The sequence below is a fragment of the Cucurbita pepo genome, chromosome LG19 (genome assembly GCF_002806865.2).
Source record: "Cucurbita pepo subsp. pepo cultivar mu-cu-16 chromosome LG19, ASM280686v2, whole genome shotgun sequence".
Classification (NCBI taxonomy): Eukaryota; Viridiplantae; Streptophyta; class Magnoliopsida; order Cucurbitales; family Cucurbitaceae; genus Cucurbita; species Cucurbita pepo.
The window spans coordinates 2,677,852-2,702,282 of record NC_036656.1 but is presented as its reverse complement, the minus strand read 5'-3'; the positions used below and the strand labels follow the sequence as shown (position 1 = coordinate 2,702,282).

The 24,431-nt window shown below is 37.8% G+C and overlaps 6 non-coding genes and 1 pseudogene across 6 annotated transcripts; all 7 read right to left on the bottom strand.

The window, feature by feature from the left end:
- Positions 1 to 9,172: 9,172 nt before the first annotated feature.
- LOC111781630 lies at positions 9,173 to 11,961 on the bottom strand (annotated as a pseudogene).
- A 5,831-nt stretch (positions 11,962 to 17,792) lies between these two features.
- Positions 17,793 to 17,874, bottom strand: TRNAS-AGA. The gene has a single exon. It is a non-coding gene; the product is annotated as a tRNA-Ser (tRNA).
- Positions 17,875 to 17,940: 66 nt separating this feature from the next.
- Positions 17,941 to 18,013, bottom strand: TRNAA-AGC. The gene has a single exon. It is a non-coding gene; the product is annotated as a tRNA-Ala (tRNA).
- A 2,532-nt stretch (positions 18,014 to 20,545) lies between these two features.
- Positions 20,546 to 20,627, bottom strand: TRNAS-AGA. The gene has a single exon. It is a non-coding gene; the product is annotated as a tRNA-Ser (tRNA).
- Positions 20,628 to 20,689: 62 nt separating this feature from the next.
- On the bottom strand, positions 20,690 to 20,762 carry TRNAA-AGC. Its single transcript has one exon. It is a non-coding gene; the product is annotated as a tRNA-Ala (tRNA).
- Positions 20,763 to 22,793: 2,031 nt separating this feature from the next.
- On the bottom strand, positions 22,794 to 22,875 carry TRNAS-AGA. Its single transcript has one exon. It is a non-coding gene; the product is annotated as a tRNA-Ser (tRNA).
- Positions 22,876 to 23,887: 1,012 nt separating this feature from the next.
- TRNAS-AGA lies at positions 23,888 to 23,969 on the bottom strand. The gene has a single exon. It is a non-coding gene; the product is annotated as a tRNA-Ser (tRNA).
- Positions 23,970 to 24,431: the final 462 nt, after the last annotated feature.

Here is a 24,431-nt window from a genome sequence, read left to right as displayed (position 1 = left end):
TTTCAAAAAACCAAACTTAACAAAATTAAAACTACCTTCCATCATTTAAGTTTATTCCAACAAAACTCCCCTATAAACTTAAATGCTATGTTCAATGATTTCACTTGCGTCGTTTTAGTTTTCTCGAGCCGAGTCGTGGTTTCTTCAAATTCCTCTCCTTGTCCTCGAGCGGCAAACTGAGCTTGTCATTTTCTGATGAGACTTCATTTGGAGCTTCTCGAGAACAACCCATTTGAGACACCAACTCCTCATTTCTCCTGTTCTCAGCCACGCTCGACTCAGACGTCATATGGTATTAGAGCCGATGGCGAATATGATGGGACAAATATTGCTACCGCGATTAACGAAGACGAACTACGAGAATTTGAGCATCCAAATGAAGCTCTTCTCAGTTCTCAAGACGCATAGGAGGTGGTCGAAGAAGGTTTCGAAGAATCAAAGGATACCACGGGTTATACGATAACACAGAATAAGTCGTTAAAAGAATTGCGATCAAAGGATAACGCAACATTATACATGTTCCGGGTTGTTGACGAGTCGGGCTTTGAGAAGATTGCCAGGGCAACTACTTCAAAAGAAGCGTGGGACACTTTAGAAAAAGTATTCAAAGAAACCGACCGAGTCAAGCAAGTGTGTCTCCAAACTCTTCGTGGCGAGTTGGAGAGCATGAAGATGAAGGATTCAGAAACGGAGAAATGTTACCCGAGATGCGAGTTATGGAGAAGATCTTGAGGTCGTTAACAGACAACTTCGAGAATGTTGTATGTGCGATAGAAGTGTCAAAGGACCTAGTGAAGTTCACGGTCGATGAGCTCACCGGTTCTCTTGAGGCACACGAGCAACGTAAGAAAAAGAAGTCTGAGACACTCGATCAAGCACTTCAGACTAAGGCATCAATAAAAGATGAAAAGGTATTCTACTCTCAAAATATTCAAGGTAGAGGTCGTGGAAGTCGCGGGAATAGCCGAGGTGGTCAAGGTAGCAGTTATGAAGAACATTATAAGGAGAAGAGACAGTTGAGCCAAGCAAATTGGCGTGGAAGAGGATGCAATCAAGGAAGAGGCGATCGATCAAACATTCAGTGCTATATATGTCAAAAATATGGTCATTATGTGAATGATTGTAACTTCGAAAAATGTTACAATTGTGACAGAATGGGGCACGTTGCAAAAGCTTGTCGAGCCGGAAAAATGGTGGAAGGAGCAACTAACCTAGCCTTGGAAAATGTAACAAATCAAGGTCTTCTCTTGATGGCTCAAGATGAAGAGAACATCAACAACGACACTCTGTGGTACCTCGACTTAGGGGCAAGCAATAATCTGTGCGGTCACGAGTACCTATTCAAAGAGATGCAAAAGATTGAAGATGGTCATGTGTCATTTGAAGATACGTCAAAGGTGGAGGTCAAAGGTCGAGGTACGATACATTTCTTGCAAAAGAATGGTGTAATGGGGTCAATACAAGATGTTTATTATATACCAGACCTCAAGACCAACATATTGAGTCGATATTCTTAAAGGACCGCCTGCTGCACCTGAAGGATAAGCAAGGGCGTTTGGTTGCTCGAGTCGAGATAAGAAGAAATCGAATATACAAATTGAACTTAAGAAGAATACGAGAAAAGTGTTTGCGAGTCCACGTAGAAAACAAGGCATCACTGTGGCATCTCCATTTTGGTCACCTACATCATGGCGGCCTAAAAGAGTTAGTGAAGAAGAATATAGTACATGGGCTATCAAAGATGAACTTTTAAGGAAAATTTTGTGAAGCATGCGAGAACCTCAATTCAAAAGAAGGCTGAATTTTTTACTAAACAACCTCTCAAGTTGATCCATACAGATATATGTGGACCAATTACCCCCAAGTCCTTCAGCGGAAAGAGGTATTTCATTTACTTTATCGATGATTACTCACGGAAAACTTGGGCTTACTTTCTGAAAGGAAAATCCGAGGTGTTTAAAAAGTTCAAAGTAATGGTGGAGAAGGAAATTGGTAGACACATTAAAGCTGTATGATCCGATAGAGGTCGCAAGTATACTTCGATGGCTTTCATGGAGTACTGCGAGGAGCAAGGCATAAGGCGATTTCTAACTGCCCCGTACACCCCTCAACAAAATGGTGTGGCCTAGAGAAAGAACCGGACCATTCTCGACATGGTTCGCTCAATGCTCAAGAGCAAAAGGATACCGAAAGAATTTTGGGCAGAAGCCGTGCAATGCGCCATCTACGTACAGAATCGATGTTTACATGCAAGTTAGATGATCAAACACCACAAGGGGATTGGAGCTGACAAAAGCCTACAATCTCTCATCTCAAAGTGTTCGGTAGTGTGGCTTATGCTCACGTACTGGATCAACGAAGAACGAAGCTCGAAGAAAAAAAAGCAAAAGGTATATCTTTATTGGATATGATGAAAAGATAAAAGAATACAACCTACTTGACCCGATTAGCAAGATAGTGATAATGAGTCGCGATGTGCGAGTAAATGAAGCAAGCGAATGGGACTGGAACAATTCGACGGAAGTCAATATCAAAGTTGGAGAATCATTAGTCGTTGCACCAACAAGTGCACCAACAGACTCAGAAATTTTCGATGATGAAGATGAACCACGACAACCCAAAATGCGAAGTTTGCGAGACTTGTATGATTCAACAAATGAGGTACACCTTGTATGTCTTCTGGCAGATGCTGAAAATATCAGCTTTGAAGAGGCGGTGCGAGACAAGAAGTGGCAAACTGCCATGGATGAGGAGATTAAAGCGATTCATCGCAACAATACATGGGAGGTGACAGAATTACCGAAAGAAAGTCAGCCCATAGGTGTGAAGTGGGTATTCAAGAAAAAGATGAATGCTCAAGGCAAGACAGAGCGGTACAAAGCGCGACTTGTTGCGAAGGGATACAAGCAAAAGGTGGGAATCGACAATGATGAAGTGTTTGCTCCCGTCACTAAATGGAGACAATCCGATTACTCATTTCCCAAGCAGCTCAATTTAAATGGCCGATTTTTCAAATGGATGTCAAGTCAGCATTCTAGAATGGTGTTCTTGAAGAAGAAGTTTATCTCGAACAACTACCCGGGTACATGAAGATTGGAGAAGAGAAGAAGGTACTAAAATTGAAGAAGACACTTTACGAGTTGAAGCAAGCACCGCGAGCATGGAATACTCGTATCGAAACTCTTGACGTGTGAAGCTGAGTATGTAGCAGCATCTTGGTGTGTGTGTCATGCGATATAGCTTAGAAATTTGGTGAGTAAGATGGAGCTAAAGCAACGAGGTGCAACCGTAATACAAGTTGACAACAAATCAGCAATTGAGTTGGCCAAGAACCCAATGAACCATGAAAGAAGCAAACACATTGACGTTCAATTTCATTTTATCCGAGATCATGTGAAGGAAGGAAACGTGAAATTGCTGCATGTGACAAGTCAGGATCAAGTTGCAAACATCTTTACAAAACCACCACCGAAAGTACTTTTCCACAAATACAAGAAGATGATTGGCATGACAGATGGCAGGAGCATTTAGTTTATGGGGGAGTTTTGTTGGAATAAACTTAAATGGTGAAAGGTAGTTTTAATTTTGTTAAGTTTAGTGGTTTTTTGAAATTGAGTAGTAGAAAAGGCCAAAATAAAAAATGAAAGGCCAATAATTATTTTAGAAAAGAGTGTTAGAAAATGATAGCATTCTCAGGGTCATATTTAACCTTTAGCAAACCTATAAATTAACTTGTTTTTCATGGTAAAAAGCAGAGTAGAGCAAGAAAGAATAATTGGCATCAGAGCCGGCTTTTATTTCAACAAATTGGTATGAGAGTCGATGGCGAATATGATGGGATAAATGCCACTACCACGATTAACGAAGATGAATTATAAGAATTGGAGCATCCAAATGAAAGCTCTTCTCGGTTCTCAAGACGCATGGGAGGTGGTCGAAGAAGGTTTTGAAGAACAAAGGATACCAAGGGTTACACGACAACACAGAACAAGGCATTAAAAGAATTGCGATCAAAAGATAAGGAAACATTATACATGTTGTTCCGGGCTGCTGACGAGTTGGGCTTTGAGAAGTTTGCTTGGGAAACTACTTCAAAAGAAGCATGAGACACTTTAGAAAAAGTGTTCAAAGGAACTGAACGAGTCAAGCAAGTGCGTCTCCAAACTCTTTGTGCCGAGTTGGAGAGCATGAAGATAAATGAGTCAGAAAATGTATCTAATAACATTACAGGCGTACAGACCGTGGCAAATCAATTAAATCGAAACGGAGAAATGTTACCCGAGACGCGGGTTCTGGAGAAGATCTTGAAGCCGTTAACAGACAACTTCGAGAATGTTGTATATGCGATAGAAGAGTCAAAGGACCTAGTGAAGTTCACGGTCGATGAGCTCGCCGGTTCCCTCGAGGCACACGAGCAACGTAAGAAAAAGAAGGAGGAGACACTCGATCAAGTGCTTCAGACTAAGGCATCAATAAAAGATGAAAAGATACTCTAATCTCAAAATATTCAAAGTAGAGGTCGTGGAAGTGACACTTGAGCCAACACAATTGGCGTGGAAGATGACGCAATCAAGGACGCGGTCAATTATATAATTCCAACATTGCTCGTGGTCGACGAGCCGACAACCTACCATGAGGTAGCAACTAAGCCAATGTGGGAGGAGGCCAAAAAGAGCTTTAAGCCATTGAGAAGAAAAAAACATGGGCATTAACTAAGGTCGAGAGTTCAAGCGTAGGTCTCATAGCTTCGAGTTATCCTGAGGTCAAGAGTTTGAGCCTCTCTCACTCCAATTTTTTCTCTTTCGCTGTTTTTTTCATTAAATTTAAATTGTGAGGTCTCCTTTTGGGCCTGTAATGGGCTTTGCTCGATACAAGGAATAAGGCCCATAGAAAGTCTTTTGTCACTTTTTCTATTATTTCATAATTCCTCCAAAAACATAACACTATGTCATTAGACATCTAGGGGTGGTGATGCAGTTGGCTAGCGCGTAGGTCTCATAGCTTCGAGTTATCCTGAGGTCGAGAGTTTGAGCCTCTCACACCCCAATATATTTTTTTCGTTGTTTTTTTCATTAAATTTAAATTGTGAGGTCTCCTTTTGGGCCTTTAATGGGCTTTTCTCGATATGAGGAATAAGACCCACCGAATGCCTTTTGTCACTTTTTCTATTATTTCTTAATTCCTCCAAAAACATAACACTATGACGTTAGACATTTAGGGGTGGTGGCGCAGTTGGCTAGCGCGTAGGTCTCATAGCTTCGAGTTATCCTGAGGTCGAGTGTTCGAGTCTCTCTCACCCCAATATATTTTTTTCGTTGTTTTTTTCATTAAATTTAAATTGTGAGGTCTCCTTTTGGGCCTTTAATGGGCTTTTCTCGATATGAGGAATAAGGCCCACCGAATGCCTTTTGTCACTTTTTCTATTATTTCTTAATTCCTCCAAAAACATAACACTATGTTGTTAGACATCCAGGGGTGGTGGCGCAGTTGGCTAGCGCGTAGGTCTCATAGCTTCGAGTTATCCTGAGGTCGAGAGTTTGAGCCTCTCTCACCCCAATATATCTTTTTCGTTGTTTTTTTCATTAAATTTAAATTGTGAGGTCTCCTTTTGGGCCTTTAATGGGCTTTTCTCGATAGGAGGAATAAGGCCCACCGAATGCCTTTTGTCACTTTTTCTATTATTTCTTAATTCCTCCAAAAACATAACACTATGTCATTAGACATCCAGGGGTGGTGGCGCAGTTGGCTAGCGCGTAGGTCTCATAGCTTTGAGTTATCCTGCGGTCGAGAGTTCAAGCCTCTCTCACCCCAATATATCTTTTTCGTTGTTTTTTTCATTAAATTTAAATTGTGAGATCTCCTTTTGGGCCTTTAATGGGCTTTTCTCGATAGGAGGAATAAGGCCCACCGAATGCCTTTTGTCACTTTTTCTATTATTTCTTAATTCCTCCAAAAACATAACACTATGTCATTAGACATCCAGGGGTGGTGGCGCAGTTGGCTAGCGCGTAGGTCTCATAGCTTTGAGTTATCCTGCGGTCGAGAGTTCAAGCCTCTCTCACCCCAATATATCTTTTTCGTTGTTTTTTTCATTAAATTTAAATTGTGAGGTCTCCTCCTTTTGGACCTTTAATGGGCTTTTCTCGATATGAGGAATAAGGCCCACCGAATGCCTTTTGTCACTTTTTCTATTATTTATTAATTCCTCCAAAAACATAACACTATGTTGTTAGACATCCAGGGGTGGTGGTGCAGTTGGCTAGCGCGTAGGTCTCATAGCTTGAGAGTTTGAGCCTCTATCACCCCAATATATATTTTTCGTTGTTTTTTTCATTAAATTTAAATTGTGAGGTCTCCTTTTGAGCCTACATAGCATTAGACATCCACGGGTGGTGGCACAAGTTCTCACAATTCTCAAAAGTTCTTGTGTGTGCAAATTTATAATTGTATCGATTAAAGTCTTAAACTTGTATAAATGAATCAATTTAGATATTCAATTTGAAAATTGTTCATGCATCAATACTCATATTTGTGCTAACGGTTGTGCGTCAAATGCTACAACCACAAAACTATGATACTAATTGTTGTAGCGAATGTGGAATGCATGTACTCACAACTACAATGAACGGAATTAAAGAAAGAGACACCAAGATATTTATGTGGTTCGGAGAAAAGAAATTCTCCTACATCCACAGGTACCAAACAATCACTAATAATCAAAGTGTTACAAGGGAATACCTCACTCTTACACTACAAAGACTCATCAAAATGTCACTCAAGAAATATAATGTGACACCCAAAACTCTATTAAATTTTGATATTAGCAACCTCCTAGATAAGCCCATTATATAGGGACAATTATGTATTTGAAACTTAGATTTATTTATGAAAAAAATTAAGAGTTTATTTAATATAGTTATAAGTTTATAAGGATCTTTTTCCTTCTTCTTTGAGTTAAAAATAAAAAAAATAAAAAAAAAAATTTTAAAAAAAAAACATTGATTCATACCGTTTTGGTTGGGTTCTTGATTTCATATCAAATAGTAAGAGGGTTAGGTACCATAAATAAGTTACGTTAATAACTTAACTAGTTAATACGCGTAGTGAAGGAAAGTTGAAGGAAATGTCATCAAGCATAAAGCAAGACTTGTGGCGAAGGGATATGTGCAACGACAAGGAGTTGATTTTGAGGAGGTTTTCGCGCCTGTAGCTAGACTGGACACGGTAAGGTTGATTCTTGTCATTGCAACTCAACATGGGTGGGAGGTCGATCACTTGGATGTCAAATCAGCATTTCTAAATGGTGACCTCTAAGAAGAAGTGTATGTTGCCCAATTTGAAGGGTTCTTCATCAAAGCCGAAGAACACAAAGTGTACAAGTTGTCAAAGACCCTCTACAGTTTACGGCAAGCACCAAGGGCGTGGAACATACGTCTGGACAAGAGCTTAAAGAGTCTAAACTTCATGAAGTGCTCGTAAGAACAAGCAGTGTATACAAGAAACAATGAGACTGAAACACTCATAGTTGGCGTGTACATTGATGACCTGATCGTCACTAGTACAACTGTAGAAGGCATCAAAGAGTTCAAGCAGCAAATGATGAAAGAATTTNTTCATACCGTTTTGGTTGGGTTCTTGATTTCATATCAAATAGTAAGAGGGTTAGGTACCATAAATAAGTTACGTTAATAACTTAACTAGTTAATACGCGTAGTGAAGGAAAGTTGAAGGAAATGTCATCAAGCATAAAGCAAGACTTGTGGCGAAGGGATATGTGCAACGACAAGGAGTTGATTTTGAGGAGGTTTTCGCGCCTGTAGCTAGACTGGACACGGTAAGGTTGATTCTTGTCATTGCAACTCAACATGGGTGGGAGGTCGATCACTTGGATGTCAAATCAGCATTTCTAAATGGTGACCTCTAAGAAGAAGTGTATGTTGCCCAATTTGAAGGGTTCTTCATCAAAGCCGAAGAACACAAAGTGTACAAGTTGTCAAAGACCCTCTACAGTTTACGGCAAGCACCAAGGGCGTGGAACATACGTCTGGACAAGAGCTTAAAGAGTCTAAACTTCATGAAGTGCTCGTAAGAACAAGCAGTGTATACAAGAAACAATGAGACTGAAACACTCATAGTTGGCGTGTACATTGATGACCTGATCGTCACTAGTACAACTGTAGAAGGCATCAAAGAGTTCAAGCAGCAAATGATGAAAGAATTTGAGATGACTGATCTCGAGTTACTCAAGTACTACCTCGACATTGAAGTGGACCAAAGAAAAGATTGCATCACGCGAAAGCAATCGGCCTATTCTAAGAAGTTGTTGCAGCAATTTAAGATAGCAGAGTGCAACCCGATCAAGTATTCCATAGAAGCAAAGTTACAACTCGGGAAAGATGCTGAAGGAAACTTGGTGAATTCCACTAAGTATAGGCTTGTCATCGGAAGTCTAAGGTACTTGACTCATACTCGTCTGAACCTTTCATATGTTGCTGGAATAATGAGTAGGTACATGGAAAAGCCCACTATGATGCACAATCAAGCGGTTAAGCAAATTCTCCGCTATGTGAAGACATCCACAAGCTACGGGCTGAAGTATCAAAGAGAGTGAATTCTTGAAGAACTAGTCGGTTTCATCGATAGTGATTTAGCTAGAGATATTGACGATAGAAAAAGCACCGCAGGAATGACATTTTATCTCAATGAAAATTTGATCTCTTGATAATCTCAGAAGCACCGAACTGTAGTTCATGGAAACAACTACAGCGTCATGCCAAGCATTGTGGTTGAGAAATTTAGGAAAAAAAAGCACGGAGGGGGACATAGTCTCTGTCCCCGCCACGTTTACCTAACAGGAAAAATCTCCTTACTCCCTCTCTCATTCTCATTTGAAATGAGGATTGCCCCACATAGGATGGTCTCCTCGGAGCACCAACCTCGTGGTTTAAATGAACATTTCAAACCATAGCTTATAATTCAAAAAAAATTGTTTTAGTTTCACAATTGCAAGATGGAAAATCGAACTACTAAACTTAACATTGAACTATGAGTGAACTGATCTGAATAATAACAATTAGGAACAGATATTAGGAACAGACATAATCACTCGAGATCAAAATCGTTAACTCTTTATTATTCATTCTATCATAGGTATTAGTATTACATATTGGCATTAGAGGTATATAAGAATAAGTGCAAGGACTCTTCTAGGTTGGAAGCTTGGCACTTCATGACCTGCCCCTCTCACGGTCGCCAATGTCAACTCCCCTTCATATACAAAAGCATACGCTTCGACCTATAAATTTAACGTCAAAATTAAATTGGGATTAATTAAGACGATCCAAGTGAGGTTAAATTAAATATTCGTTTATTTTAATAAAGAAATAGAGTTCTAAATTGGGATTAATTAAGACGATCCAAGTGAGGTTAAATTAAATATTCGTTTATTTTAATAAAGAAATAGAGTTACAAGAACGTACCTCATGATGAACGAACCAAGGGTACCAAGATTTCTTCACCAAAAGTTTCATAGTAGCAATAGAGTTTTTGGTGGAAGTAATGGGTACTCTTTCATCAGTGTCACCACTAAAGCCAATATTGTAGTTAATTATAATAATACTCATAATTATTACCATTTTCTCAATAACTAATAGTAATTATTAAATTACCTACAAACTCATACCCGTAATCCATTGTCCATGAACTCCCGCAATAGAGGAATAATAGTGGAAGCACTATCGGACCAATCCTTGATGACATCACTACAAGGGTCCCAATCGTTCGCAAGATTTGTCACGTTGGCATGCATCGCCCTTTGAACCTCTGTCTGGTTTAAGTACGCATATGTGTAGTAATCACTACAAGGATCGTAGTTCATCACTGACGCTTTCCTTGGCCGATGTGTTAAGCTATCACTCAAACATAGTGGATAGTAGATGTTGTAAATGTCGATCACTTGCTTGGTAGAGTCCGCTATTTTCGACGCCGCTAAGCATTGCGAACTATGTACCGTCACGTTTGACGAGAAGTCACAATACTTCTTTATATCGTTTGCGGTTCTGTCGACAATTAGTGCATGAGATGCGAAGAAATCGTACATTCCAATTTGATCTGTCTTATCGTTGAGCGCTCCATTCCCAATCTCAAATCAACAAATAAGAAAATAAATTCAATCAAGTAGGTTGTGTCTTTCCATTTATAATTTAATTGCTCTCCTAGAAGTTCGGAGAGAGAAAGAGGTATACTTACAATAATACCCTTGAGATTGACTATCGTCTTTCCAACCTTCTTATTGTGTGAGAGAACAACATGAGCGAGCTGAGGAATGTAGTAACCAGTGTAACTCTCACCAGAGATATAGAAATCTCGATCTTTATACTCTGGAAACCTCTCCAACCAATTCACCAAAAACGTATAGTTGTCATTTGCCGTATTCTTGTCTCCGTTCCTTTCGTAATCGGATGTAGTATTGGAGTATTAGAATCCCACTCCGACCAGCAATTCCAAAAATAACACATTTGCCACTAGCAATTTTTTAAAAGTATAAATGATTTTTCATAATTAATAATTTAGCCATGTCATGTCCATTGAATTACAACATTTGGATTGTGTATAGAAACTAATTTAATTAATCTTCACTTATAATTTTGTTAGTATAATAAATAAAACATGAAAGATATGATAAATGATATGAGAAACGTTATGAGAAATTATGTGAAAAATGATATGATATAAATAAGACGCTAGCGAAGTTGTATTAGTTAATAATGAAATTGGAAAAATGTTGGGACCTCATTGCATTATCATGTGTTCATGCATTTGGGGATATCTCTTATCCTTCACGATAGTACGGACGTGTACGCTACGAGGCAAGAGAACGATCATTATGTTTATCATAATTCTGTCATGACAGTTGCTATTCGTAACGGGTGTCCGATATCGACAGCTACCAGAGAATGCTCAGCCGACCAGAAATGGGCCTAGGAGATGTGTGGACCAATTGGTAGGTCCATACTCGCACGTACGGACTATGTGTAGCAAAATTAAGTACACATCCAAGTTGCCCGTTAAGATAGCCGCCGTAGGAAATAGATTGTTATGATAGGTCTCATTCGTGAAATTGAATATGTTTGCATTTGACCCTGATAGTGTTACTCAAGTCATGCTCTATTCTTATTTTCTTAAGTAAAGGCAAGACATCTCTATACGGCTGACGACGACATCGCAACTCGAGACCATGTGTAACGAATCACAAAAAAGACAATAAAATTTACCTAGTGGCTAGAATACTCACGAGTTTTTCGGCAGCCGTCGGAAATAACGCGAGGGTCTCGAAAATATGCTCTACGACCCTCTCCAAATGCCCATCCTTCAGCCAACGCCCATTGTAAGAGAGAGAGAGTGTGTGTGTGTTAAGGATAGTTGACCGTTCATTATAAGGCAAATATCTATATTTGCCTTACATTACGGGTTACCATATTCGCCCTCTTATTAAAGGCAAATATATTATATTCATTTATTATTCTTTGCTATTTCCATATTATTTGTAATTTACCATATTTCTGTATCCTGAAAATGATTATAAATAAGAGAACTCTCACCCCCATTTAGGTGTGGTGATTCAGCAAACATTCACATGGTATCAGAGCCCTTTCGGTTTAACAACCCTGATCCTTTCTTCTCTATGGCTTCCGAATCTTCTTATCATCTTCTTCCTTTCAATACTCTAATCCATATGATCACCATCAAACTTTCTTCCTCCAATTATCTTCTTTGGAAAAGCCAACTTCTCCCTCTCCTTGAGAGTCAAGACATGCTGGGCTATGTCGATGGAACTATGATTCCACCACCTCGCTTTGAACTAGAAACCTCCTCAACACTCAACCCCAAATATTTGGCATGGAGAGCAGCCGATCAACGACTTCTCTGTCTCCTACTCTCCTCTCTCACTGAGGAAGCCATGGCTGTTGTCGTTGGTCTCTCTACTGCACGTGATGGTTGGCTTGCGTTGGAAACTACGTTCAGCCATCAGTCGAAAGCTCGTGAACTGAGACTCAAGGATGACTTGCAGTTGATGAAACGTGGCACCAAACCTGTTGCTGAGTATGCCCGTGCCTTCAAAAAAATTTGTGTCCAACTTCATGTCATTGGCAGACCCGTCGAGAACATTGATAAAGTGCACTGGTTCCTTCGTGGACTAGGCACCGAATTTTCAGCTTTTTCTACTGCTCAGATGGCTCTCACCCCTATCCCCTGTTTTGTAGATTTAGTCTCTAAAGCTGAAAGTTTTGAGTTGTTCCAGCGCTCCCTTGAGTCCTCCGACTCCACTCCTACAGCATTCACAGCCACTAATCGTGTCGCACCCATGGAAGCCACCCTGCTTCCTTTACCAACCAGCAAGGTCGTTCTTATTCTCACAAAAATAACTCTTCTAGTCGAAGACGAACCCACTCAAGTCAGAATCGTCGACCACCTCACTGCCAAATATGCCGCAAAGAGGGCCATTATGCTGACCGCTGCAACCAACGGTATGTTCGTCCTAATTCTTCTCATGCTCACCTTGCTGAAGCCTTTAACACGTCATGTTCTATTGCTGAATCCGATGCTGCTGATTGGTTTCTGGACACTGGAGCTTCGGCCCATATGACTGTCGACCCATCTATTCTAGATCAGTCTAAAAATTACACAAGTAAGGACTCTGTGATCATAAAAAACGGTGCATCCCTACCCATTACCCAGACCGGTACTCTTTCTCCTATTCCAAATATTCACTTATTAGATGTCTTGGTTGTCCCTCACCTCACTAAAAAATTTCTTTCCATAAGTAAACTAACGTCTGATTTTTCTCTCTCTGTTACATTTACTAATAATCTTATTAGTATCAAGAATCGTCAAACAGGAAGGGTGGTGGCAACCGGTAAAAGAGATGGAGGGCTATATGTGCTGGAGCGCGGCAACTCTGCTTTTATTTCAGCCCTTAGAAACAATTTTTTACGTGCTTCATATGATTTATGGCATGCTTGTCTAGGTCATGTGAATCATTCTGTTATTTCTTTTTTAAATAGAAAATATCATCTTTCTCTTGAGTCTTTATTGCCTTCTTCATCATTATGTAATACTTGTCAGCTTGCGAAAAGTCATCGATTGTCTTATTCCCGAAATGAACGTAGGTCGTCACATGTGTTAGATCTTATTCATTGTGATCTTTGGGGTCCTTCTCCCGTCAAATCAAATCCGGGTTTTCTTTATTATGTTATTTTTATTGATGATTATTCTCGATTTACTTGGTTTTACCCTTTAAAATTTAAATCTGATTTTTTTTTTTATATTTTTCTTCAATTTCAAAAATTTGTAAAAAATCAATATTCTTCCCGTATCAAGGTATTTCAAAGCGATGGTGGTGCCGAATTTACTAGTACTTGTTTCAAAACTCATTTACGTAATTCTGGCATCCACCATCAACTCTCTTGTCCATATACACCTACTCAAAATGGTCGTGCTGAGAGAAAACATCGTCATGTGACTGAGACTGGCTTGGCCCTTCTCTTTCACTCTCATCTTTCTCCTCGTTTTTGGGTTGACGCCTCTAGCACTGCAGCTTATATTATCAACCGGTTGCCTACTCCACTTCTTGGAGGTAAGTCACCCTTTGAACTTCTTTATGGCTACACTCCACATTATGATAATTTTCATCCCTTTGGTTGTCGTGTTTATCCTTATTTGCATGATTATATGCCTAACAAGCTTTCTCCCCCACAGCATTCCTTGTATTTTTTTGGGTTATAGTCCTGCTCATAAAGGATTCTGCTGTCTTGATCCCGCCACCACTAAGCTATATATCATCTGTCATGCTCAATTTGATGAAACTCACTTTCCTGCTATCCCTAGCTCCCAGGCCCAACCTCTTTCCTCTATTCCTATTTCAAATTTCTTGGAACCACATCTTCATCATATTGATTCATCCCCCCCTACCACTTCATCACCGCACATTCCTCGATCCAGTTCATCCCCGTGTGATATTTGTTCTGACCTTGTAGATGAGTCTGTGCAGGTTGATACTTCTCTTGCAGGTTCCACTTTGCCACCCTCGACTTCTAATTCGACCTCTATTGAACCTCCTGTTGATTTCTCTTCTTTGGGCACTCATCCTATGATCACACGAGCCAAAGCTGGTATATTCAAGACTCGTCATCCAGCAAATCTTGGTATTTTGGGCTCATCTGGACTTCTTTCTGCTCTTCTTGCATCCACTGAGCCAAAAGGATTCAAATCTGCGGCTAAGAATCCTGCTTGGGTGGCTGCCATGGATGAAGAAATTCGAGCATTACAACAAAATGATACTTGGACTTTGGTTCCTCGCCCTGCCAACACCAACATCGTGGGCTCTAAATGGGTGTTTCGTATTAAATATTTGCCTGATGGATCTGTCGAGCGTTTCAAGGCTCGTCTTGTTGCCAAAGGTTATACTCAGGTTCCTGGTCTTGACTACACTGACACTTTCAGTCCGGTTGTCAAAGCTACCACTGTCCGTGTTGTGCTTTCTATTGCAGTCACAAATAAATGGCCTCTTCGACAACTTGATGTCAAGAATGCTTTTCTCAATGGAACTCTTATTGAACGTGTTCATATGGAACAACCTCCTGGGTATATTGATCCTCGATTTCCCACTCATGTTTGTCTATTAAAGAAAGCCCTCTATGGCTTAAAGCAAGCTCCTCGTGCTTGGTTTCAGCGTTTTAGCTCATTTCTTCTCACACTTGGGTTTTCTTGCAGTCGCGCTGACACGTCCCTTTTTGTCTTTCATCAACAATCTAACCTTATCTATTTGCTTCTTTATGTTGATGACATTATTGTTACCGGCAACAACTCATCTCTTATTGACAGCTTTACTCACAAGCTTCATTCTGAGTTTGCTACCAAAGATTTGGGTTCTCTCAGTTACTTTCTTGGTCTTGAAGCTTCACCCACTCCTGATAGTCTCTTTATTAGTCAGTTAAAATATGCTCGAGATATTCTTACTCGTGCTCAGTTGCTCGATAGCAAACCAGTTCACACTCCCATGGTTGTTTCTCAACACCTTACTGCTGATGGTCCTCCTTTCTCTGATCCTACTCTCTACAGATCTCTTATTGGCGCCCTTCAGTACTTGACTATTACGCATCCAGATATTGCCTATGCTGTCAATTCTGTCAGTCAATTCTTTCATTCCCCTACTGCAGATCACTTTCTTGCTGTCAAACGTATTCTTCACTATGTCTAAGGAACACTCCACTTTGGTCTTACCTTTCGTCCATCCACTGTTCCTAGTACTATAGTCGCTTTTTCGGATGCTGACTGGGCTGGTTGTCCCGATACTCGTTGTTCTACATCCGGCTATTCTATTTATCTTGGTAACAATCTTGTTTCTTTGAGTGCCAAAAAGCAACCTACTGTCTCACGCTCCCGCTGTGAATCTGAGTATCATGCTCTTGCCACAACTGCTGCTGAACTTCTTTGGGTTACGCATCTTTTGCATGACCTCAAGGTCCATAATTCACAGCAGCCCTTACTCTTATGTGACAACAAAAGTGCTATTTTTTGAGCTCTAGTCCCGTTTCTCACAAGCGGGCCAAACATGTTGAACTAGATTATCATTTCCTTCGAGAACTTGTTATCACTGGCAAACTTCGCACACAATATGTACCCTCTCATCTCTAAGTTGCTGACATCTTCACAAAGAGTATTTCTCGATCTCTCTTTGAATTTTTCAGATCCAAGCTTCACGTTCGTTCAAATTTGCGGGGGGTGTTAAGGATAGTTGACCGTTTATTATAAGGCAAATATCTATATTTGCCTTACATTACGGGTTACCATATTTGCCCTTCTATTAAAGACAAATATACTGTATTCATTTATTATTCCCTCCTTTTATTGCTATTACCATATTATTTGTAATTTAACATATTTCTCTATTCTGTAAATGATTATAAATAATCATCTCCATTTAGGTGTGGTGGATTCAGCAACCATTCAGAGAGAGAGAGAGAAAGAGAGAGAGAGAGAGAGTTAACGAGAACGCCGATGAGGTCCAAAAATGAAACTCACTAATATAAACGTTTTAAATGTTTATATTTATGCTAGAAATGGTATTTCCTTAAGAGTTATATTCCACATATTAGCTGAACACGAGACATTAGTAGTGACCAATAGTAAGTAGAAATTCAGAGTCTTACGGTTAGTTTGTAATGACATATAATGGTTGAGATTGCTACTAAGTTTACAAGAAGATTTGATAGATTATAAGAAGAATTGGAACTAATAGTGTTTCCAAGGAGAACAACGGAGATGAGAGCAAGAAGCAGCGGCGAAGTGAGTACTGCATTTACCTCCAATCTCATCATCACAACACTTGCATTCAATACCCAAGGTGGCAATCATGTTTGAATCATATGACTCAAAACCCCCTTTCTGAGGCTTCATTGGGAACATCCAGAACCGCCTACTACTGCCTTCCACCACCACTCCATTGGTAAAGCAATCGCCCACCAGAACCAACCCAACCAACGCCCACTTCCAATCCCTCAAATCCATCTCCCACAACAAAGAATGAAGAAGTTGAATGAAAGATGAGGGTTTTGTTTGTGGGTTTTAAAAATAATATTAATTAATGAAGGTAGGAATATACAACACGTTTCCTTCTTTAATATGTTCAAACGTCATATGGGGTGGGGTTTTCTCGAAATCTTTACGAAATTTCCTTCTCTGTCTTTTTGCATCTTTTTTTTTTTTTTGTTTTTTCTTTTAGATTGGGGAGAAACTGAGGTCTTTTGGTGTGTTATTGGGAATATTTTGTTTCTCGAAGACTTTGGGGACTTTTTTAGTTCATGGGTCGTCTTTCTTTTGTACTTTTGTTACTATTTTCACACTAATTATTCTCTTCTTTTTCGTGTTTTTCCTCCATTGGATCTCTTGTTGTGGACTTCAAGCTATCAATTAGCTTATTCCATGATATTATATCTCGAATTTGATTAAGTTTATTTGGTCCTTTTAATACTCCGAAAATGACATATTGAGTATTCGAAATTTAAATTTTATTTTTAGTTAACCTTTAATATTTGAAATTGATATTAATAAATGGTCATATCTAAAATTTCTAGAATTTGATAATATATATTTTCTTATTCCTTTTTCATATATGTTTTATTTTTTATACTCGAAATCAGTTAAAAAAAAAAATTGACTATAACTAAAGATGAGATATTTCATTTTTTAAATTTAAAAGGATGCAAGGGTTAATTTTAAAATTTTAAAAACAAATGGAAATTAATGTCTTTTCTTTCTAAATATATTATATTATATAACATTTGTAGGATGAGAAAATTTATGTCATTATTAAAACCATTAGTTTTAAAATTATGAAATTGATTTCGAGAGATGGATGTCTATCTTTAATTTGAGTATGGGTAATTATAATATTTTATGAATGTAAATTTAATAACTAAATGTCTCCGTAATTTAACAAGAGTATTGCACATGATTGATGTCGTGGTTTTAATAATATAGAAAGAGGGGCTCGTATTTTTCTACTCCAATATTTAAAAAATATGAGGTTGATAGGCACTCATTTATATTAATTAATTGACTAAAACAATTAAAAAATTACTTTATTTGAGCAACTTGATCTAACACGATATTTATTATATTATATTATCATTTCATTCACATTCACACTTGATTTGATATATCTATTTTTTTTTAAGAATAATAAAAAGAAAAAAAAGGAAAAAAAGAAAAAGAAAAAGAAAACCAAAAAGCGTGAGCGGCAGGATTCGAACCTGCGCGGGCAGAGCCCACATGATTTCTAGTCATGCCCGATAACCACTCCGGCACGCCCACGGATGTGTGTTCGTTTGGTTAATTTTATATTTGATATATAATATATCAATTAAGAAAAGAAATAAATGGAGATGCGGGGTATCGATCCCCGTACCTCTCGCATGCTAAGCGAGCGCTCTACCATCTGAGCTACATCCCCTTTTCCGCGAAGAAAAAGTCTAGCATTTGAACATTCTTCAGTGTATGAAGGAAACCTATGGGGTGAAGTATGAAAGGTGTTTAAAAATTTGTGACCCATCTCTCTCCCGTTTTCAACAAACTCCAAGCTGTGTCTAATAATTTTTGCTTTTCAACAATTTCTTGACCTATTATTATTAAGAAATTTTTAAGATTTGATCTAACAAGGTGGTTGAAAATAAGACATCTAAATTATACAAGAACCCAAAAAAATTAAGAAGCAATCCAATAAAAAGTTTTAGAATTGATTAACTTGATAATTAAGATCAAGAGTAAATAAAACTCGGTTTTAAACTCGTGATTCGAATCATTCTACTAAATAGCTTGATCAAGACCACTTAAATGACTCTATTTTGTAAATCTAAACACATAATATGTAACTTTCATTTTAACATCCAAAATTATTATAAACAACAACATGAGTAATTGTTTATAGCCTTAAAAAAACATAGAGTAAGTTATGGCAATCTTGTCATTCACGGTGAAGTTTTTGTGGCATAATTAAAACACCTCATTTCATATAATCTATCCTTAAAATGGTACGACATTTTGAAAATTTGAAACTAAGATCAAAGCTAACTTAGAAGGTGTTAGCGATAATGAATCTCCAAATATCTACAGTGTTATGATGTTTAATTTGAATAATAATCTCTAAATTTCTACAATAGCATGATACTGTTCAATTTGAAGAATAATTTGAACAACTATGCTTTTCATTTCATTTTAAAAAAATGATATACTGACCCTATGTCAAGGCCTTTATTGTCTCAAGATGCCTCACACTCTCTCTCGAAGCTAGGTCTATACCTATCTAGGATCTTAGGGTAAATTGGTTAGTCATGTTGATTTGTTATTCTTGTGTCACATACTTATTTATCATGAATTAGTGAGGCATGACCTATCACTGTTTCCAACTACTAAGTTGTTAGGACATTATGAAAAATATCACGTGATACTAGTCAACTAGAAGGGATTAGCCGGTGACTCTATAATAGGTCAGATCGTGCCAAGCTACTACACTCATGTTGATATGAACCAAAAGACATCAATCATACAATATACTTCAATGAAAATGTGATGAAAAGGTTGTCAAAATTATCAAAAATATGTTTCAATTCATGCTACATTGAAGAAGGATGAAGTTTGATTGTTGTAAATTTTGGGTAGGTTACAGTTTAGAGTAATTTAGAGTTATTGTATTTTAAGACTTTTTATTTAATTTCGGTTACATTTACATAATGGCTAATTATGGCCATAAAGTAGGAATGTTACAACTCTCGGAATACCTTTAGTAGTTTCATTTTTGAGGCTATATAAAGCCATGTATGTTGTATTTGTAAGCAGACTTGGAAAATATAGAAAGAAGCATTTGTGCTTTTCTTTAGCCAATGGTTAAGTTTCTTTGCAATTCTATGTAGTTTAGGTTGCATGTAGAATCATTCAAGCTCGACATGATCAATCTTGCATGTAGATTGATTCGAATCTCAATCAAGTGTTCTTGCGTTGAGATATTTGATCAACAAGAATCATTCAAGCTAGACATGATCGATCTTGCTTGTGGAGTAATTCGAATCTCAAACAATGTTCTTGCCTTGAGATATTCGATCAACAAGGTAATCCGAATCTTATTCCCCTTGTATTGATTCCTTATCTTATCACATGTGGTCCTTCACCCTTGTAGGCAAGTTTTCGACCAACAAGTAAATTGAGGTTCCTTGATCGTTCCAATGCAAATTTTGTCTTATGGCACGATGTAGTAATTCAACTCGTGAACTTAAGTAAGTGAACAAGAACCTTGTAAGTGAATATTATAATGGTTGGAATTTCATTATATGAGGTTAGTGAGTAGAAATAATAATAATAATAATAATAATAATAATAAATAAATGAAAACAGAAACAGTTACGAAAGGAGGGCATAAATTTATTTTAACAAAGAAAAATTAATGTTTTAGTTTTTAATTATAAACAAAATAATAGAATAATCAAGAAGAAGAAATAAAAAAAATCATAAAAAAATCATGAAATAATCAGGAAGGAAAAAAATAGTTTACACTATGGAATAATAATGAAGATATAAACAAAATAATAGAATAATCAGGCAGGGAAAAACATCCAATTGTATTATTTAAATCAAAATTTAAAAATATTTATAAACAAAATAATGCAATACTCAAAAAGAAAAGTAATATAATATATAATAATCAAGAAGAAAAAAACAAAAAAAAAACAAAACAAAAACAAAACAAAAACAAAACAAAACAAAAACAAAACAAAAACAAAACAAAACAAAAACAAAACAAAAACAAAACAAAACAAAAACAAAACAAAAACAAAACAAAAACAAAACCAAAACAAAAATAAAGGAAAAATAAAGGAAAAATAACAAAAAAAACCAAAACAAAAATAAAGGAAAAATAAAGGAAAAAAACAAAAATAAAGGAAAAATAACAAAAAAAAAAGAAAAAATAACAAAAAAAAAAAGAAAAAAAAAACGTGAGCGGCAGGATTCGAACCTGCGCGGGCAAAGCCCACATGATTTCTAGTCATGCCCGATAACCACTCCGGCACGCCCACGGATGTGTTCTTATCGTTAATTTTAGATTTCATATATAATACATAAAAATTAAGAAAAGAAATGGAGATGCGGGGTATCGATCCCCGTACCTCTCGCATGCTAAGCGAGCGCTCTACCATCTGAGCTACATCCCCTTTCGGGTAATTGCAAACCTAGTTTATTTACAAAACAAAGTTTAAGAAATTGATACTTTGAGTGTTATACTTTAATATAGCAAAGAATAAAATTTTAAATTACACAATGAATAAAAAAAACATTTAAGATAAAGATCTCCATTTATTCATTATTATATAAATAAAACAAACGAACAAATTTCTTAAATGTTGATTTAGGACATGAATAAAAAGACGCCGCCTCTCACTTGCCCGACAAGAATTTTATTTGTGATTGGATCATCAACAAAATGTAAAATAGAAGAAATGCTACATAATAATTATTCCAAGCCACATAATCTATGCCACAGGCTGCTTGACAAACTTTAGGTTTTTAGTCTCTTTGTCAAGACGTGTGCCTATTTTGGATATTTTGTTTGTTGAACCAAAATTTGGTGGTATTGTGTCTCGATGCTAAATTATTTTTTCTAAACTAACTTAATTTGAATCGTTAGAGCGGAGAAAATGTATTTTCGTGCTCAAGATCGCGGGCATCACAATGAGGATGGACAATTGGCACGTGGAAATCAATATTTCTTCTATCTTAAGATATATAGGATTTCTTTTGAAGTTTTTAAAAGCGAAGGTAGGGGTTTTCATATTAATAACTACAGAAATAAATTTAAGTCGATAACATCTTAAGATTCAATTGTATTTGGGAGAGACAATTGTTGCTAGTGCTAGTTATAGTAATAGTAATGTACATCAATTGTTGAAGATTCCATTACTACTAACGATGAAACAATGGATGTCGATGACTATGGTATAACACCGTTACAATTTTTTTATAAGGAGCTTGAAGATTAATGTGTATTTGTTGGTAATCCTTGTTAATGAGGATGATGTGACACGCTTGACTGAAGGAAACAAAATGATCATCGATTGGAGGTTCTTAGTCTTATAAGCATGAATATTTTGACAATTCCAGTATTTTCGTAGTTAATTCATCTTCTTGTTTATCGGCTTCAAGAACGACCGAGACTCTTATATCCACTCAAAACTAGCTAAATTTTGATCCAAGAGATCTGCAACATCAATCAAATGAGATTTATATACAAACACTAAGGAAAGAGGTTTATGCTACACACAAGGATTGATAGCGAGTGCAAGATTCAAACCTCCATGGGTAAAGACCACATGATTTCTAGTCATGCCCGATAACCACTACGGCATGTGTCTCGCGAAACCTCCGCGGGCATGCCCTAGAAAGAAAACATAGGTTTTTATATAGTGATCCCTACATATTTCTAGTCATGCTCAATAACCACTCCGGCACGTGTTGATCCCCACATGATTTCTAGTCATGCCCGATAACCACTCCGACAAGTCCACGCATACTCATGCCCGATAACCACTCCGCTCCGGCACGTGTTGATCCCCACATGATTTCTAATCAAATGATTTTACATAACCACTCCGGCACGACCATGCATATGAATAATCATACTCGAGCATGCCCCACATTATAAAAAGAGTAGTATTTGCAAAGCAAATATAGGTTTCTATATAGTGATCCTCGGATAAGAACTTTAGCATTGAGATCGTGAGTGACATGATTCGAACCTTTCCTCAGCTGCTAGTCTTTCAAAGCTGTTCTTTCCGCAACTACTTTTCATCGGGAATGGTTGAAGCTGCGCGAGCAAAGCCCACATGATTTCTAGTCATGCCCGATAACTACTTCGACACGCCCACGCATATAAATTTATATGATTTTACGAAAATCAAAATTGCATTTGTCTCGCCAAAATAATGGAAAGAATAATCACACTTGCAAAGAAAACATAGGTATTTAAATCGTGATCATTAATAAGGAGTTCAGCATTGATCGTAAGCGGCAGGATTCAAACCTGCGCGGGCAAAGCTTCAAGTGATGTTACGAAAATCAAAATTGTATTTGTCTCGCCAAAATAATGGGAAGAATAAGCACACTCGCGCATGCCCCACATTATAGAAAGAGGTATTTAAAATAGTGATAGTAAGTAAGTAAATAGAGAGTTCAACATTGATCGTGATCGTGAGCGGCAGGATTCAAACCTGCGCTAGCAAAGCCCACATGATTTCTAGTCATGCCCGATAACCACTCCGGCACGCCCACGCATATAAATCCATATGATCTTACGAAAATCAAAATTGTATTTGTCCCAAATAATGGGAACAATAAGCACACTCGAGCATGCCCCACATTATTGAAAGAGGTATTTAAATAGTGATTGTTAATAAAGAGTTCAGCATTGATCTTGAGCGGCAGGATTTGAACCTGCACGAGCAAAGCCCACATGATTTCTATTCATACCCGATAATCATGAAACCTGCGCGAGCAAAGCCCACATGATTTCTAGTCATACCCGATAACCATTAACCTGCGCGTGCAAAGCCCACATGATTTCTAGTCATACCCGATAACCATGAACGTGCGCGTGTGCGAGCAAAGCCCACATGATTTCTAGTCATACCCGATAACCACTCTGGCACGCCCACATGATTTCTAGTCATACCCGATAACCACTCCGGCACGCCCACATGATTTCTAGTCATACCCGATAACCACTCTGGCACGCCCACATGATTTCTAGTCATACCCGATAACCACTCCGGCACGCCCACATGATTTCTAGTCATACCCGATAACCACTCTGGCACGCCCACATGATTTCTAGTCATACCCGATAACCACTCCGGCACGCCCACATGATTTCTAGTCATACCCGATAACCACTCTGGCACGCCCACATGATTTCTAGTCATACCCGATAACCACTCCGGCACGCCCACGCATATAAATTTATATGATGTTATGAAAATCAAAATTGTATTTGTCTCACCAAAATAATGGGAAGAATAAGCACAGTTGATCGTTAATAAATAGTTCAACATGATAAAGCCCACATGATTTGTTAATAAATAGTTCAACATGATAAAGCCCACATGATTTCTTATCATGCCCAATAACCACTCCCACGCAAATATATTTATATGATTTTACGAAAATCAAAATTGCATTTGTCTCGCCAAAATAATAGAAAGAATAATCACACCCGAGCATGCTCCACATTATAGAAAGAGGTATTTAAATAGTGATAGTCATTAATAAAGAGTTCAACATTGATCGTGAGAGGCAGGATTTGAACCTGCGCGAGCAAAGCTCACATGATTTCTAGTCATGCCCGATAACCACTCCGGCACGCCCACCCATATAAATTTACATGATTTTACGAAAATCAAAATTGCATTTGTCTCGCCAAAATAATAGAAAGAATAATCACACTTACAAACATAGGTATTTAAATAGTGATCGTTGATCGTAAGCGGCAGTATTCGAACCTGTGTAAGAAAAGTCCACATGATTTCTTATCATGCCCGATAACCACTCCAACACGCCCACGCATATATATTTATATGATTTTACGAAAATCAAAATTGCATTTGTCTCGCCAAAATAATGGAAAGAATAATCACACTTGCAAACCAAACATAGGTATTTAAATAGTGATCATTAATAAGGAGTTTCAGGCAAAGCTTCATATGTATTTAAATAGTGATCGTTAATAAGGAGTAAAGCATTGATCGTAAGCGGCATGCCCCACATTATAGAAGTTAAAAAGAGGTATTTAAATAGTGATCGTTGAAAAGGAAACATAGGTATTTCGTTGA